The sequence below is a fragment of the Stenella coeruleoalba genome (assembly GCF_951394435.1).
Source record: "Stenella coeruleoalba genome assembly, chromosome: 12".
Classification (NCBI taxonomy): domain Eukaryota; kingdom Metazoa; phylum Chordata; class Mammalia; order Artiodactyla; family Delphinidae; genus Stenella; species Stenella coeruleoalba.
Genome location: NC_137158.1, coordinates 45,394,317 through 45,412,891, shown reverse-complemented (window position 1 = coordinate 45,412,891; position 18,575 = coordinate 45,394,317). Strand labels below are relative to the sequence as shown.

The window sequence follows — 18,575 nt, the reverse complement described above, 5'->3', positions numbered from 1 at the left end:
AGAGAAGACAAATTATCCCTTATTTCATACCAGAGTTGGCAACATCTTTATTATGGTCGTATACTTGGTGAATTCTTCTCTTTCGCTGCTAAATTTTTATCTCCTTCATATTCTAGTCAATGAAATGTAAAATTTGAAAATATATCACATTTATTGTTAGCTCCGAAAGGATTCAAATCTTAACATTGTATTTATTTGTATTCAGTCTACTTCCATCCCATTTCATCATAATGATGTATTTGGTCTATAAAAATTTTTTATCCTTAAAAAATATTTTCTGAGAAGCATTTAGGGAATTCAGAATATTTCCTAAAATTCAGTCTGAAACAATGAGTAATATTCATATTATAAAATTTTGTAGAATGTGGTATTATATAAGTAATATTTCCTTACATGAATGGTAAGAATCATGAAAATGGGTAAGGATTAGAAATCAGATTCATATTGATCTATTTTTATATTAGTTATCTTTGGTTTTTATTTGGTGCTATATCCTCCTTTGACTTCCCCGGAAACACATTCCAAGGGAAATTTGTATACATAGAATTTGGGGAAGTGTGGAATAACAGCTATAAGGAATTGAGGGAAGCAGGATTGGACAGGTGGAGAAGGTCACCTGTGAGCTGTTACAACAGTGACCCCAGGTTATCATGGGAGCTTTTAACCTAGATGCGTCCTCAGAATTGTCATACATTGAGGCAAGAGTCCCAGCCTTTGTATCCCACGTTGACCAATCACTGGATAAACACTACCCCTGGGGAGGGGGCACACCGTAGGTAAGGCAGTTCCCTTCAGTCAAGGGCGATGCCGAGAGAGGGATGCAACTGTGAGCTGCCTGCAGTCAACACTCTTAGATGTTGGAGGAATGAGTACTTCAGTTCTAAAGGGGGGCATCCACCTCAGGACAGTGCCCGCACCAGAACAGGACAGTGCTCACCACCAAAAAGGAGCTTTGAGGTGTACACCTAAGGAGTGCCAAGGGCTTCTGTTTTCATACCTCGTTTGCCACTCAAATTATTTCTTGTAACTTTGAATGCATGACCGAATAAAGTAAAAGACACTTGTTGATACAATGAAAGTACAAGCAATAGATAGTTGATAGAAGAAGAAAAACATGTAAGAGGTTCCCCTGGGCCTAAAAAGTTAATTATTGAATAGCATGTTTGTGCTAAAAGAATATTAATAAAAAGCATAGACACAAGGCAATGAATTTCTAGGAGTTGACTTCTTTGGTATATGATACATTTCTTAAGTAGGAAGAAAGGAGAGGAAATTACAAGAAAATTATTTCACGTATTTCGTTGATTAAACGGGCTAGTCTGGACCAGACTCTGAAAAGCTAGGTAGCACTCTTGTTATCAGCAGGGACCACCAAAAGTGTCACAGATGTTCTTCTCACATAGCATATTCACAAAAAAAAACATAAAAAACAAATCAGGGTAGACACGTGATTGAATAAACAGTACCTTCAGCCTGAAAATTCTGCGTTGGGACTAAAACAGCCGATATTATATTACAGGCAGTCTTTGCTTTGCACAGTACTGAAATTCAAACATGTTGGAACCGTGGAAAGTGAGGGCTGTCTTATTAACTTTTATTTTAATTATTGCAATTTTTATTGTCCTACAAATTTGCCTCTTTTTCGAAAATTATTAGACACTTGCTTTATGAAAGAAGAGACCTTGTTTGCTTGTCCTTGTTATTTTATCCCTACAACCTAACTCAATGCCGGGCCCATAGCAGACATTCAGTAAATTTTTGATGATTGAATGAACCATGAAGTAATGCACAACAATCTGGTGATCATACACTCTTTTCTCAGACTGTCTGGTAAATATCTGAATTATTTGCTGGGTGAATCTTGAAAAGCTAACGGAACTTTCTGTAGCAAACTGTTAGTGTTTGCTTCTTATTTAGAGACACATAGTTTTTATAGCAATCTTCATAACGTTGTATTCTAATCAAATATTAGTTGCTGTTTCATTTTCAACTATTCACTATATTTCCAAAAAGGATCACCATCTATGTATATGAATATATAATTGGTGGATCTCATAGTGCATATTTCATATATTATTATTTATTAACAAAACAAGTTTAGGCTTTTAAATTCAGTTAGTAAAATAATTTTCTTTTGACTTCAAAAACAAATAATAAAAATTGATGTTTCTGACTCTGCTCAATGTTATTTATGCTCACCTAGACTGAGCTATCCAGTATACATAATAGAAAAAAATATAGATATTAAATAACATATAGAAATGCAAATATGGGATGCAGCAGTTTTCAAGGGCACTGGGAAAACTGAATGACTAGAAGACAAAATGCTTAACCCCAAGGAGTTCCTTAAATTTATTTTCAACTATCAAACTTTTAAATGAGACAGCAACTTCTTTATAAAACATGGCCTGATATTTTGGAATCACCAAATTTGTGGATTACACACTATAGAAGCCCCAGTGCTTTCTTCAAAGTCACATTTCTGTCAGTCACCCTTGTTTCTCTGACTAGACTCAGACCTTAAGTTTATTTTCTACTTTTCTTAAGTTTATCTCTCATTCTTGGTTTATCTCTCTCATTTCTCATGAAGATGCACATTTTTTCTTGTTTTCATCACTAAAGAACAAGTAGAAAACAGCCTAATGTGTCAGTGGCCATTAGGTTAACTCTCACTGCCCGATTGGCTGGTACCTCCAGTACAAACTGACACCACTAGAAAATGACAGAGTGCTCTCCTTGTGGTCGCTTGCGTTAAATTCAGTAAAGCTTTAGAACTGCCCTGTTGCAATCTAACAAATGTAAAGGGTTAGCCACAGAAGGGCACTTGGAAAGATGAGAAACAATAACCCACAGTTGAGTGAATTACCAATTCCAGGATGAAGGCAAAAGATTAAGGAAGAGATGGATAAAAATGACTTTATTTTAGTTAGGAACTCTGATTGAAATGAAGAGAAAATTGGAAGAGATTTTTGTTTAATCTGCTCTTACTATTCTTATTCCCATTAACACAATAAATGAAACTAGGTTGTGGTAGATTAGAGTTTACCTTTGAATTCAAATTGTTGGTTTGGGGAGGTTCGTTTTGCGGGGTGGGGAATCAGTATAAATAAAGTAACAGTCGAGCTAAAAAAGAAATCCTCTTTGAAGGTGGTCCTGTTACACAAGTAGAACAGAACACAACCTATGTCCTTTTCAGTAACTGCAAATTGGTAAAGAGTACCCAGCCGTACATTCAGAAGTTGTGTAAAGTCCAAACAAACTAGCCAGCATAAAACTTGATTTGGGGTGGGAAGATGGCTTTTTCAAGACTATTACGACAACAAGAGGATGAGAGTTTATTCCTTTTTTCTCTTAATAGGAGCACTGCTATAAAAATGCTGCTTAAGCCGTCATTAAAGCTTTTTACTTGCCTTAGCTTAAGAGGCTAGCAAACAAACTATATTACTGTCTGTTAAAGCTGAAATGAGTAGAAGAGCAAATTGTAGTAGGTCTGCTTGGAACACTGTTGTTGAAGTTCTCTTGATTGTACTTTAAGGCTTGCAATATGTGTGTACAGTGCTTGATGACTTACAAACCCCATCTATATCTATTATCACTTTTCATCCCCACGAAAACACTGTGACTTACGCCACGAGATGATATCTGACAAATTCAAAACTCAGCCATGCCTGCATGTTTTTAGTAATTCCCCCCCTGGTAATTTAGTTCATGGACTATTGCTGTGTGACATGTTTCCCTTTGCCAGTAATCATGGAAATAATTAAATGTTGGGCAAGCTCTCTTCCTCAAAGTTATTTTAAGACATTTTATTAACAGAGGATATAATACACCACATGTATCAAGCATTATGTCTGTAGACTGCTGTACACTAGTTATAGCCACTGAGCATTCCCAGGCTAGATCAGTTTGTAAAAATGCTTATTCTATTTACCTGTATTCAAAGCCTGAAGATACGTGCTATGCCATCATTTAAGCCGCAGCTTCTCGGAGGTCATGAGACTTGACTGAAATATCTTTCCTAGGCCCTTTCCATAAAACTCCTACCTTTATATGAGTAAACAGTACATAGTGTTTTCCAGATTTGGCTCTAGTGTAACTAACCTGGTTTGGATACCACATACCTGCAGCACTCCTTTCCCACCCGTGTGTGCATAGTGAATTGTCTTGTATGGCTTCTACTGGTGTGGGCAGAGCCTAGGATTCTGAGAGTCTGCTCATTGCACCAGGTTTGCCTTGGAAACGAGGCCACTCTTCCTTATTGCTATGTGTCAGAGCAATCTATCAGGCTCTTGCTTTCCAGTAGTCCACCACCCTCCATGATGTACCCTGAAATTGTGTTTCGGTGTCCTTGCAAGACTGTATCTGTCCTCGCAGCTTGTGGCTGTCCCCACATCAACTCACCAAACCACATGTGCTCAGCTACGCTGTTGTCATCTATTCCTCTCACCTGTGGAGCTCCAGCCTAGCAGTCTATGCCGGTAGGCTGGCTGCATACCAAGACATTATTGTTGATGATGATCCTGATTTGCCATTTCCTGTTAAGCATTATTCACACGTACACGAGAAGAACCAGGTGGATTTTTGCAATTCATCCCTGTCTCAAAGCAGTGGGTTCGGTCCCGTACTACTTCCCGTCCTTCTCTAAACCCCCATTAAATTCAGAAGCATGATGCTGTATTGGTGTTTTCCAGTCTCCAGAAAAGCATATTTATCTTAATCTAATTTTATGCCTATGTTCATTCCTTGCAGCCTTAGGCAAGTTGCTGCTTACATAGCATCAGCTAGCAATTTTGTGTTGCAATTTCAAAACACAGATTGCCAGTGCCTTTTCTACACAGCTCTATATAGCTCTTCCATGCTGAAGAGTATCTAAAACCTAGATGCCACCTTGTGATTCACTGGTTGTATTGCTAGTAAAAACTAGAATTCTATCAGGCCACAATCAATTCCCATGCAGTAGCACCATGTTTCCAAATTTCAGTACTGAAAATAATATGTGACATTATTTTGATCACGGGTATACCTCTGCTGTCTTCTCTCAAAGTAACTAAGGATAGTGATTTAATTTAAAAAGTCTCTATAAGTCGTCACTTTGTTTGTTGAGTTTCCCAGCATTTAAGTTCACTCTCCTTTGGAAGCTCCTCATCGACCATGCCTGGTACTGAGCATAGCTTCTTTCGCCTTCCATAAAAGGAACTTGTAACGAAAACAGAGCTGTTTGTCGATTAGCAACTGCTTAAGCAGTCGGCTGCTGCTACTAAACTTGGAGCATAGCCTGAGTGTATAGGTCAACTTTTATAGTGACTATAGACCAAACTTTGAATTTTGTAAAGAAAATACTGTGCCCCAACATTTCAACTAATGTTTATAAATGTCTAAGCAACGTGGTAGGCATTTTGATATTCACTGTCTTATTTAAGCCTGAAAACAACCTATGACGTATATAACTTTCTCCGTGGTATAAATCAAGACAATGAGCTTTGGAATGGCTTAGTAACTGTCCAGATATGCAGCTAGTAAGTGATATAGGAAGTGAATATCACTGTAGGTCTATGTGTTCTTCCATTCTCTCCACCACATTATGACTTCCTTCCATATTAAACTTTTTGTACAAGGTCATCACTGGCAGAAGCTTTGACCCACAGAAGCTGGTGGTCTTATAAAAAAAATTATGTAATTAATTAACTCATTTTCTAGCTACATTTTTAAAATCATGTGAAGAGAACTTAACAAAACCTTCAGGAATGTTTGTTAAAATCTCCCTTCCTTTTCTATCCATGGTCCCTTTTACCCGCACTTTCTCTGAGTCCCCTTATTTAAAAGTCCTTCACAAAACACTGTGCCATCCCTGATCTTCTACAGCTTTTCTGTCTTTTATAAAAGGACACTACTCTCCTAATCTTACCCTTTTACTTTTCTACCCACAATTCCAGTTTTCTGTCGTTCTTATTCAGCATCACAGAAGACCAAAGAACCCATGAGGCAGTAGGAGATCCCTCCCAGGAGCATGTAGAGGGCAAAGCAGGGGATGACTAGTGGACAAAGCCAGTACCACCTTCATCAAGCAGAGGGATAAGACAAAGCTGGGAGTACGCATATATTAACAGCTTTTCCCCAACAACAAAAAACCTAAGGACCTTCATAAGAAGGACCGTTTTAACAAATCCAGCACTTGCTTGGAAAAATAAGAATCATGCTATGCTACTCCATTCCTTTTAAGTTTTAGCATCCCTGCTGATGCCTGCCTTAAAACTCCCCGTGATAATCAATGAGTTATACTTCTAGGATGAATTGGTCCAGCTCCTACTAGAATATCTGCCCTAGTTCCCATACATGTCATCATAGCAAAAATTATTTTATCTAAGAGGTTAGAGAGAGGAGTATTTTCAAGTGTGACTGTAAGGTCCCCACTGTGAATTCTTACATTCAAAATGAAAGCTCAGTTTTGAAGACTACACTTCTATATCAGTTAGGTATCTCAAAGTAGACCGGATAACAAACAAGTGCAAAATCTCAGCAGTGTGCGATAGTAAGCATGTATCTAGTTCATGGTTTGTGGGTCATTTGGGATTGGCTGATCTAGGCTGCAGTGGGTTGATATGTGATGATCTCAGCTGTGTACTCATGTGACTGGGGATCAGGCTGGGCTCCACTAGGGCAGCTTAGTTCTGCATGTCTCCCATCCTCCTCCTGCCTGCCCAAGTTCTCATGGCAGTAGCAGAAGTGGTGATGAGAAAACACAATAGTGAAAGCATTGTTCAGGCTTTTGAACAAATTGTGCTCTCTAATGTTTTATGAACAAACTCAAAGAAAAGGAGTAGGGAAAGAGATTATCCCTTTTTATCAGGACAGCCTACAAAGGCACATGGCAATGGGCATGGATGTTGGAAGAGGTAAAGGGTTGGGAACATTGATAAAGTCTGCTATAGTCGTTGACTTATTATTCTTGAGTATCATCCTATTAAAAGTTAGGTATGGTTCCTTCTGGTAGTGGCAGCTCTAGATGCAAACACCTTTCACTCATTCATCCATTCATTCACTTGTTCATTTAACACATAATGTTGAATTCTTTAGACAAGTGCTGCTTACTAGAAAAATGTTGTGAGTCATATATGGACTTTAAAATTTTCTGGTAGCCACTTTTTAATTTATTTATTTTTACATCTTTATTGCAGCATAATTGCTTTACAATGGTGTGTTACTTTCTGCTTTATAACAAAGTGAATCAGTTATACATATACATATGTTCCCATATCTCTTCCATCTTGTGTCTCCCCCGCTCCCACCCTCCCTATCCCATCCCTCCAGGCGGTCACAAAGCACCGAGCTCATCTCCCTGTGCTATGCGTCTGCTTCCCACTAGCTATCTACCTTACGTTTGGTAGTGTATATATGTCCATGCCTCTCTCTCGCTTTGTCACAGCTCACCCTTCCCCCTCCCCATATCCTCAAGTCCGTTCTCTAGTAGGTCTGTGTCTTTATTCCTGTCTTACCCCTAGGTTCTTCATGACATTTTGTTTTCTTAAATGCCATATATATGCGTTAGCATACGGTATTTGTCTTTCTCTTTCTGACTTTTTCACCCTGTATGACAGATTCTAGGTCTATCCACCTCATTACAAATAGCTCAATTTCATTTCTTTTTATGGCTGAGTAATATTCCATTGTATATATGTGCCACATCTTCTTTATCCATTCATCCGATGATGGGCACTTAGGTTGTTTCCATCTCCGGGCTATTGTAAATACAGCTGCAATGAACATTTTGGTACATGACTCTTTTTCAGTTATGGTTTTCTCAGAGTATATACCCAGTAGTGGGATTGCTGGGTCATGTGGTAGTTCTATTTGTAGTTTTTTAAGGAACCTCCATACTGTTCTCCATAGTGGCTGTACCAATTCACATTCCCACCAGCAGTGCAAGAGTGTTCCCTTTTCTCCACACCCTCTCCAGCATTTATTGTTTCTAGATTTTTTGATGATGGCCATTCTAACCGGTGTGAGATGATATCTCATTGTAGTTTTGATTTGCATTTCTCTAATGTTAAATGATGTTGAGCATTCTTTCATGTGTTTGTTGGCAGTCTGTATATCTTCTTTGGAGAAATGTCTATTTAGGTCTTCTGCCCATTTTTGGATTGGGTTGTTTGTTTTTTTGTTATTGAGCTGCATGGACTGCTTGTAAATTTTGGAGATTAATTCTTTGTCAGTTGCTTCATTTGCAAATATTTTCTCCCAATCTGCGGGTTGTCTTTTGGTCTTTTTATGGTATCCTTTGCTGTGCAAAAGCTTTGACATTTCATTAGGTCCCATTTGTTTATTTTTGTTTTTATTTCCATTTCTCTAGGAGGTGGGTCAAAAAGGAACTTGCTGTGATTTATGTCATAGAGTGTTCTGCCTATGTTTTCCTCTAAGAGTTTGATAGTTTCTGGCCTTACATTTAGGTCTTTAATTCATTTTGAGATTATTTTTGTGTATGGTGTTAGGGAGTGATCTAATCTCATACTTTTACATGTACCTGTCCAGTTTTCCCAGCACCACTTATTGAAGAGGCTGTCCTTTCTCCACTGTATATTCCTGCCTCCTTTATCAAAGATAAGGTGACCATATGTGCGTGGGTTTATCTCTGGGCTTTCTATCCTGTTCCATTGATCTGTATTTCTGTTTTTGTGCCAGTACCATACTGTCTTGATTACTGTAGCTTTGTAGTATAGTCTGAAGTCAGGGAGCCTGATTCCTCCAGCTCCGTTTTTCGTTCTCAAGATTGCTTCGGCTATTCGGGGTCTTTTGTGTTTGCATACAAATTGTGGAATTTTTTGTTCTAGTTCTGTGAAAAATACCAGTGGTAGTTTGATAGGGATTGCATTGAATCTGTAGATTGCTTTGGGCAGTAGAGTCATTTTCACAATGTTGATTCTTCCAATCCAAGAACATGGTATATCTCTCCATCTATTTGTATCATCTTTAATTTCTTTCATCAGTGTCTTATAATTTTCTGCATACAGGTATTTTGTCTCCTTAGGTAGGCTTATTCCTAGATATTTTATTCTTTCTGTTGCAATGGTAAATGGGAGTGTTTTCTTGATTTCACTTTCAGATTTTTCATCATTAGTGTATGGGAATGCCAGAGATTTCTGTGCATTAATTTTGTAGCCTGCTACTTTACCAAATTCATGATTAGCTCTAGTAGTTTTCTGGTAGCATCTTTAGGATTCTCATGTATAGTATCATGTCATCTGCAAACAGTGGCAGTTTTACTTCTTTTCCGATTTGGATTCCTTTTATTTTCTTTTCTTCTCTGATTGCTATGGCTAAAACTTCCAAAACTATGTTGAATAAGAGTGGTGAGAGTGGGCAACCTTGTCTTCTTCCTGATCTTAGTGGAAATGCTTTCAGTTTTTCACCATTGAGGACGATGTTGGCTGTGGGTTTGTCGTATATGGCCTTTATTATGTTGAGGAAAGTTCCCTCTATGCCTACTTTTGCAGGGTTTTTATCATAAATGGGTGTTGAATTTTCTCGAAAGCTTTCTCTGCATCTATTGAGATGATCATATGGTTTTTCTTCTTCAATTTGTTAATATGGTTTATCACATTGATTTTTTTGCATATATTGAAGAATCCTTGTATTCCTGAAATAAACCCCACTTGATCATGGTGTATGATCCTTTTAATGTGCTGTTGGATTCTGTTCGCTAGTATTTTGTTGAGGAGTTTTGCATCTATGTTCATCAGTGATATGGGCCTGTAGTTTTCTTTCCTTGTGACATCCTTCTCTGGTTTTGGTATCAAGGTGATGGTGGCCTCGTAAATGAGTTTGGGAGTGTTCCTCCCTCTGGTATATTTTGGAAGAGTTTGAGAAGGATAGGTGTTAGCTCTTCTCTAAATGTTTGATAGAATTCGCCTGTGAAGCCATCTGGTCCTGGGCTTTTGTTTGTTGGAAGATTTTTAATCACAGTTTCAATTTCAGTGCTTGCGATTGGTCTGTTCAAATGTTCTATTTCTTCCTGATTCAGTCTTGGCAGGTTGTGTGTTTCTAAGAATTTGTCCATTTCTTCCAGGTTGTCCATTTTATTGGCATAGAGTTGCTTGTAGTAATCTCTCATGATCTTTTGTATTTCTTTAGTGTCAGTTGTTACTTCTACTTTTTCATTTCTAATTCTTTTGATTTTAGTCTTCTCCCTTTTTGCTTGATGAGTCTGGCTAATGGTTTATCAATTTTGTTTATCTTCTCAAAGAACCAGCTTTTAGTTTTATGGATCTTTGCTCTCATTTCCTTCATTTCTTTTTCATTTATTTCTGATCTGATTTTTATGATTTCTTTCCTTCTGCTAACTTTGGGGGTTTTTTTGTTCTTCTTTCTCTAATTGCTTTAGGTGCAAGGTTAGGTTGTTTATTCTAGATGTTTCGTGTTTCTTAAGGTAGGATTGTATTGCTATAAACTTCCCTCTTAGAACTGCTTTTGCTGCATCCCATAGATTTTGGTTCATCGTGTCTCCATTGTCTTTTGTTTCTAGGTATTTTTTGATTTCCTCTTTGATTTCTTCAGTGATCACTTCGTTATTAAGTAGTGTATTGTTTAGCCTCCATGTGTTTGTATTTTTTAGAGATCTTTTCCTGTAATTGATATCTAGTCTCATAGTGTTGTGGTCGGAAAAGATACTTGAAACAATTTCAATTTTCTTAAATTTACCATGGCTTCACCTGTGACCCAAGATATGATCTACCCTGGAGAATGTTCCATAAGCACTTGAGAAAAATGTGTATTCTGTTGCTTTTGGATGGAATGTCCTATAAATATCAATTAAGTCCATCTCGTTTAATGTATCATTTAAAGCTTGTGTTTCCTTATTTATTTTCATTTTGGATGATCTGTCCATTGGTGAAAGTGGGGTGTTAAAGTCCCCTACTATGAATGTGTTACTGTCGATTTCCCCTTTTATGGTTGTTAGTATTTGCCTTATGTATTGAGGTGCTCCTATATTGGGTGTATAAATATTTACAATTGTTATATCTTCTTCTTGGATCGATCCCTTGATCGTTATGTAGTGTCCTTCTTTGTCTCTTGTAATAGTCTTTATTTTAAAGTCTATTTTGTCTGATATGAGAATTGCTACTCCAGTTTTCTTTTGATTTCCATTTGCATGGAATATCTTTTTCCATCCCCTCACCTTCAGTCTGTATATGTCTCTTGGTCTGAAGTGGGTCTCTTGTAGACAGCAAATATATGGGTCTTGTTTTTGTATCCATTCAGCCAATCTGTGTCTTTTGGTGGGAGCATTTAGTCCATTTACATTTAAGGTAATTATCGATATGTATGTTCCTATTCCCATTTTCTTAATTGTTTTGGGTTCGTTGTTGTAGGTCTTTTCCTTCTCTTGTGTTTCTTGCCTAGAGAAGTTCCTTTAGCAGTTGTTGTAGCTGGTTCGGTGGTGCTGAACTCTCTCAGCTTATGCTTGTCTGTAAAGGTTTTAATTTCTCCATCAAATCTGAATGAGATCCTTGCTGGGTAGAGTAATCTTGGTTGCAAGTTTTTCTCCTTCATCACTTTAAATAAGTCCTGCCAGTCCCTTCTGGCTTGCAGAGTTTCTGCTGAAAGATCAGCTGTTAACCTTATGGGGATTCCCTTCTGTGTTATTTGTTGCTCTTCCCTTGCTACTTTTAATATGTTTCCTTTGCATTTAATTTTTGACAGTTTGATTAATATGTGTCTTGGAGTATTTCTCCTGGATTTATCCTGTATGGGACTCTCTGTGCTTCCTGGACTTGGTTAACTATTTCCTTTCCCATATTAGGGAAGTTTTCAACTATAATCTCTTCAAATATTTCCTGAGTTCCTTTCTTTTTCTCTTCTTCTTCTGGAACCCCTATAATTCGAATGTTGGTGCGTTTAATGTTGTCCCAGAGGACTCTGAGACTGTCCTCAGTTCTTTTGATTCTTTTTCCTTTGTTCTGCTCTGAAGTAGTTATTTCCACTATTTTATCTTCCAGGTCACTTATCCGTTCTTCTGCTTCAGTTATTCTGGTATTGATTTGTTCTAGAGTATTTTTAATTTCATTTATTGTGTTGTTCATCGTTGTTTGTTTCATCTTTAGTTCTTCTTGTTACTTGTTAAATGATTCTTGCATTTTGTCCATTGTGTTTCCAAGATTTTGGATCATCTTTACTATAATTATTCTGAATTCTTTTTCAGGTAGACTGCCTATTTCTTCTTCATTCGTTAGGTCTGGTGGGTTTTTATCTTGCTCCTTCATCTGCTGTGTGTTTTTCTGTCTTCTCATTTTGCTTATCTTAGTGTGTTTGGGGTCCCCTTTTTGCAGGCTGCAGGTTCATAGTTCCTGTTGTTTTTGTTGTCTGTCCCCAGTGGCTAAGGTTGGTTCAGTGGGTTGTGTAGGCTTACTGGTGGAGGGGACTGGTGCTTGTGTTCTGGTGGATGAGGCTGGATCTTGTCTTTCTGGTGGGCAGGTCCACATCTGGTGGTGTGTTTTGGGGTGTCTGTGGCCTTATTATGATTTTAGGCACCCTCTCTGCTAATGGGTGGGGTTGTGTTCCTGTGTTGCTAGTTGTTTGGCATAGGATGTCCAGCACTGTAGCTTGCTGGTCGTTGAGTGAAGCTGGGTGCTGGCGTTGAGATGGAGATCTCTGGGAGATTTTCGCCGTTTGATATTATGTGGAGCTGGGAGGTCTATTGTGGACCAGTGTCCTGAAGTTGGCTCTCCCACCTCAGAGGCACAATACTGACTCCTGACTGCAGCACCAAGAGCCTTTCATCCACACGGCTCAGAATAAAAGGGAGAAAAAGTAGAAAGAAAGAATTAGTAGAAGTAGAAAGAAAGAGAGAAAGAAAGAAAGAAAGGAGGGAGGGAGGGAGGAAGGAAGGAGGGAAGGAAGGAAAAAAAGAAAGAAAGATAAAGTAAAATAAAATAAAGCAACATAAAATATAATAAAGTTATTAAAATAAAAAAATAATTATTAAGAAAAAAAACGGACGGAGAGAACTCTAGGACAAATGGTGGAGGCAAAGCTATACAGACAAAATCTCACACAGAAGCATACACATACACACTCACAAAAAGAGGAAAAGGGGAAAAAATCATAAATCTTGCTGTCAAAGTTCACCTTCTTAATTTGGGATGATTCATTGTCTATTCATGTATTCCACAGATGCAGGGTGCATGAGGTTGATTGTGGAGCTTTAATCCACGGTTTCTGAGGCTGCTGGGAGAGATTTCCCTTTCTCTCCTTTGTTCTCTCAGCTCCCAGGGGCTCAGCTTTGGATTTGGCCCCGCCTCTGCATGTAGGTCGCCGGAGGGTGTCTGTTCTTCGCTCAGACACGACGGGGTTAAAGGAGCCGCTGATGCGGGGGCTCTGGCTCACTCAGGCCGGTGGGGGCGGGGGAGGGGCACGGAGGGCGGGGCGAGCCTGAGGCGGCAGAGGCCGGCGTGACGTTGCGCCAGCCTGAGGCGTGACGTTGCACGAGCCTGAGGCGCGCAGTGCGTTCTCCCGGGGGAGTTGTCCGTGGATCCCGGGACCTTGGCAGTGGCAGGCTGCACAGGCTCCCCGGAAGGGGTGTGTGGATAGTGACCTGTGCTCCCACACAGGCTTCTTGGTGGCGGCAGCAGCAGCCTTAGCGTCTCATGCCCGTCTCTGGGGTCCGCGCTTTTAGCCGCGGCTCGCGCCCGTCTCTGGAGCTCCTTTAAGCAGCGCTCTTAATCCCCTCTCCTCACGCACCAGGAAACAAAGAGGGAAGAAAAAGTCTCTTGCCTCTTCGGCAGGTCCAGACTTTTCCCCGGACTCCCTCCCAGCTAGCTGTGGTGCACTATCCACTAACCGCCAACCCCAGTCCTCATCCTGCACTCCGACCGATGTCCGAGCCTCAGCTCCCAGCCCCCGCCCGCCATGGCGGGTGAGCAGACAAGCCTCTCGAGCTGGTGAGTGCCGGTCTGCCCTGATCCTCTGTGCGGGAATCTCTCCGCTTTGCCCTCCGCACCCCTGTTGCTGTGCTCTCCTCCGCGGCTCCGAAGCTTTCCCCCCTTCGCCACCCGTAGTCTCCGCCCGCGAAGAGGCTTCTAGTGTGTGGAAATCTTTCCTCCTTCACAGCTCCCTCCCACTGGTGCAGGTCCCGTCCCTATCCTTTTGTCTCTGTTTATTCTTTTTTCTTTTGCGCTACCCAGGTACGTGGGGGGTTTCTTGCCTTTTGGGAGGTATGAGGTCTTCTGCCAGCGTTCAGTAGGTGTTCTGTAGGAGTTGTTCCACGTGTAGATGTATTTCTGGTGTATCTGTGGGGAGGAAGGTGATCTCCGCGTCTTACTCTTCCGCCATCTTTTGGTAGCCACTTTTTTAAAAAGTAAAAATAAAGAGATAGGACTAAGTGTAATAATGTATTTTATTTAGTGAAATTATCCAAAATATTATCATTTTGACATGAAATCAGTATTAAAGTTATTAATGAGATATTTTATGTTCTTATTTTGGGGGCACTAACTCTTCAAAATCCAGCATGTAGTTTTTTCTTGCAGCCCATTTCAGTTTGAACTAGTTACATTTCAAGTGCTAAAAAGCCACGAGTGACTACTAGCTACCGTATCAGACAGTGAAGTTAGACTGTGTGTTGAACTTGGTGCTGAGGATACAAGACACCTGCCCCATAGATCTTACAATCTCAAGAGAAAGGAGATTTAATTTACATAGTGTAGTCATTATATATCTTTTTGAGAAACTCATATTTTAATTTACATTTCTCAGATCTCGTCATGCCCCTGTGCTCCAACTCCTCTCCTTATGGTACTAGTTCTCTATAATACAACCCCATGCAACCTCTCTAGCCTAGTTTGGTTGGAGACATTTCAACATGTCTTTTCAAATCTCTTATGGAGCGCCATCACTGTACTCCAAAGTCTGGCAACAAAGATGTGGCTTTTTTTTTTTTTTTTTTTCAAGATCAATATAGTAAAGGGATATTACCTGAGATCTTTTTACCAGGTGGATAAATTTCCACATTATAACTTCACCTGATAGAAAAGTTGAATGGAAAAGTTTACTTTCTCAGTGCTTATCTGCTTTTAAAAAAATTTAAAAAGAAAAAAAAAAACTGTGGGTTGTTGTAGAGAGAATGCATAATAATAGATAAAGGGGAGAATATTGCTTCAGAAGTAGTACAAGGAGTAACAGAGGCAGAGAATGGAGAAAATGCGAAAAAAAAGGGGAAACATTAATAGTGTTTATCTGTTTTTGACCTTATTAAGCTTGTAAGTGCCTAAAAGAAAGGTTTGATTTCTCTGCACTAAACTGTCCAAGCAAGATTTATCAAAAAGGGTAGTTTTTAGAAAACAATTATTGTCTATTGAAATTGCAGATAAAGCGTCTCGAAAAGAATAGGGAGATAGGATATTTTCTTTGTAGTCTAAAAAATAAAAACCCTGATGTTTCTTTAAATATATCAGCATAGCTTAAAGAACTGAAAAGGTTTCTTTTAAATGCCATGAATCACCCCGTGATTTATTTTCTTTTGTAATCCGGTTCTGCTTATTGTGTGCCTTTTCAGTGATGATTCAGTGCCTTTTCAGTGTTTTGGTGTGTAACCCATTGATATCAAAACCACTTTGGGCAAATGCCCTCATGCTTCCTTGTTCCTCTGGCAACATGGCTGGTCCCAGTGCTGACACCTGGGCTCACGCTCTTAGGAAACCCAGAGCACCTTTGACTTTCATAGCTTGCGTGATCGGTACTCGTCTCCAGATAGCAAACAGTTTAGGTAATTTGGTACAGAGAACAGTGTAGTAGATTGTAAGCTCCAAGATGCTGTTTTTACAAGATATTACTGAAAACTGAGTTATGGCTCTGTGTTTTCATACTAGACACTTTAGAAAATGACTATAATTACATAGAGAAGAGAGTCCAGATTACATGGTGGGCTTTTTTATACATTAAATTACAAAGATATATTTATGCATCTACTCCAGTTTTTCATGAAGGATTTAAATCAGAGCAGGAACATTGGTCTTGTGTTTAGTGACAAAGGATCATCTCAGTCATTTCAAATACTATTTTTCAGCACCAGTGGACATCCACCAGGTATCTCCTCTCCGCTTCCCCTCCTCCAACACACATACACACATTTTTCATTCTTGCTTCTGACTCTGATATATTTTGAGTCATTTCCTTTTATTAAGATATTTTTAGATGGGGATTAAAAATAAATTGAAATGAGTCAAGCAATAACTTGAGAACTGACTTAAAACAGTGTAAGCTGAAGTCAATGAGTATGCTGTGTACTTGCAAATTATCTAAGAATCTTTATATCCCCATGGTTTAAAACAAAGAAGACATACCATAAATATTTATTGGATGAACAAATGAATAAATGTTATCTAATTAAAGAAACTTTAGTGACTATGGGTTTACCTTTTTCTGGAAATTAAGCCCTTTCAAACAGAAAGAAGGATCTAAGAATTGAGCAGCCTTTCAGACATAACCATTTAGCACTCTGTCCCTGTTGCCATGTCTCAAAGACTAGAAAGAGTCCCAGCAACTGCAGAAAGAGAGGCCAGGCCTAAATATAGGTGGCAAAATAGGGCCACAGTTCTTAACTCCTACCATCAAACCACGACTTCAGCCTCTTCACTGTGGCCTGAACAGAGAAGTACAAGAGTGGAGATGGAGGTCTAACCTTAATACGCGTATTACTTATGCTATATTCCTGTCTCCCAAGGAAACCCCATTCCAGCTTTAAGATTAAGATCAGAGATACTCTGGATCTTCCTTTAGCAAAGCAAAACCCATTACCATTTTCTTTGGAAAGATCTTTTCCAGTCATCAGATCTATCCAGTCATAAGGTCTATATTAAGGACATGGGAGAATTTCACTCATTCAGTAAATAAGCATCAGGCATCTTCATTGAAATAGATTTGTCTCCTTTAATTAGACCAACTCTCAACATTTCTAAAGTGTTCCCACTCTCAGGATTATCTTTTTTATTGTTGTCAAGATATGTTGAAAGTAGAAGAATTGTTAAAAGCTTATAACTCTAAAATTCTATATGTAAATGAGCACCTAGCAAAGCTTTTATTAAATGTTGATGAGCAGGTACACTGTTCCTCTTAGAAAGCTTATATTCTGACAGCACTTACATTTTGTTTCTTTTCTTCTCTTCCTTCTACTTACCCTCCCTGTGAATTAATACTTTACCTGATTAGTATGAAGGGTATCACAGTTTTCATTTGTTAGTTGAAAATCTAGACCTCACTAAGTGCAGAAAACTACCATCAGACTAGAAATGGGAGTCCAGTTTAATGAACAGACTTTGGCTCTGTGTGTGTGTGTGTGTGTGTGTGTGTGTGTGTGAGAGAGAGAGAGAGAGAGAGAGAGAGAGACTTTTCCCAGAAATTCTAGAATCACAGACTCAGGCAGTCAAAGTGTTTAGAGGACATATAGTCAACGATTCTCAGTTCAGGTTGCATATTACAGTCACCTGGGGAACTTCTGAGGCTCCATCTTTCCCAGACCAACTGAACCATCATCTTTGAGGATAGGGCCTGGGGATGGGTATTTTTTTAAACCTCAGAGTATTCTAAAGTGCAGCCAAGGTTTAAAACCCCTGGTTTAGTCCAATTCTTTTCATAAGGATAGGCAAAATAAAAACCCATCAGGAAGAAATGAAGTATTTCAGGCCTTGTAGAGCCTGGATTAGAAACCACATTACCTAGCCCTAGTCCAGAGCAATTTCCATAACAATGTGGTACTAATATCTTTTGTTAGTTTTTGCTCATTTGAACTTTCCCTTGATAAAATTGTAATAGGAGCAGGGTGGGCACACAGCTGTTAGCAAGCAACCGGGGCCCCTCTCCTAAGCAAGTGACCATTAGGGAGCAACCGTTAGCAAGCAACAGTTAGCAGTCCCACTCAGCCATTGATTGGCATCCCAAGGGGCCCCTCTCCCCTCCCTCCCCTTCCTCTGTATAAAAGGAGCCCGAATTCAGCCAGAGGGAAGATGGTTTTTGAGACACTAGTGTGCCATCTTCTTGGTCTGATGGCTTTCTGATTAAAGTCGATGCTTCTTGCCCCAACACCTCATCTCCCAGTATAGGCCTGTGGTGCAGCGAGCAGAGCGAGCTTGGGCTCAGTAACAAAATTAGCAGAAGGAATGATGCTTCTTACAACTTTCTGTCAAATAGACTTGAGGAAAAACCCCACCATGCTGGGTTAACACATGAATTTCCTACGTTTCTCGGAAGCGTTGGCCTCCTTGCCTTCTACCAAAAAGAAGTTAGTCTTTGATTGTTGTGAAGAGTTTTTGAACCATATTTATAACTTTCATTTTATATAAATCCACAAGATATCTTTAATCATTTTAGCATATGTAGACCCATTTTTAAAATCATCATATAAAGTTCGTGTAACTCACTTCCTGAGAAAACAGCACCGATAACACTGCCCAGTTTGCAGTGTTGAAGATATATCTAAACATTTTCCTGTTTTTTTGACATCCATCTTTTCTGTGTGTGTATATCTGTTGAACCCATCAAAGTCTAAAATATTTCAATTCAGCATAAAATTGCAGTACCGATTGTTGTAT

General features: G+C 39.2%; 1 protein-coding gene across 3 annotated transcripts in view; it reads left to right on the top strand.

The window, feature by feature from the left end:
- The window catches only part of HS3ST5 (heparan sulfate-glucosamine 3-sulfotransferase 5), a 289,600-nt gene that overhangs the window by 80,308 nt on the left and 190,717 nt on the right, over positions 1-18,575 (top strand). The window contains exon 1 of one of the 3 annotated variants that reach the window (XM_079939648.1): positions 13,507-13,931. The exons of the other annotated variants lie outside the window; for them this stretch is intronic. The gene's annotated coding sequence lies outside the window, so the exon portion shown is untranslated. Of the gene's footprint in view, positions 1-13,506; positions 13,932-18,575 lie in introns of those variants that run through there. 3 annotated transcript variants of the gene reach the window in all.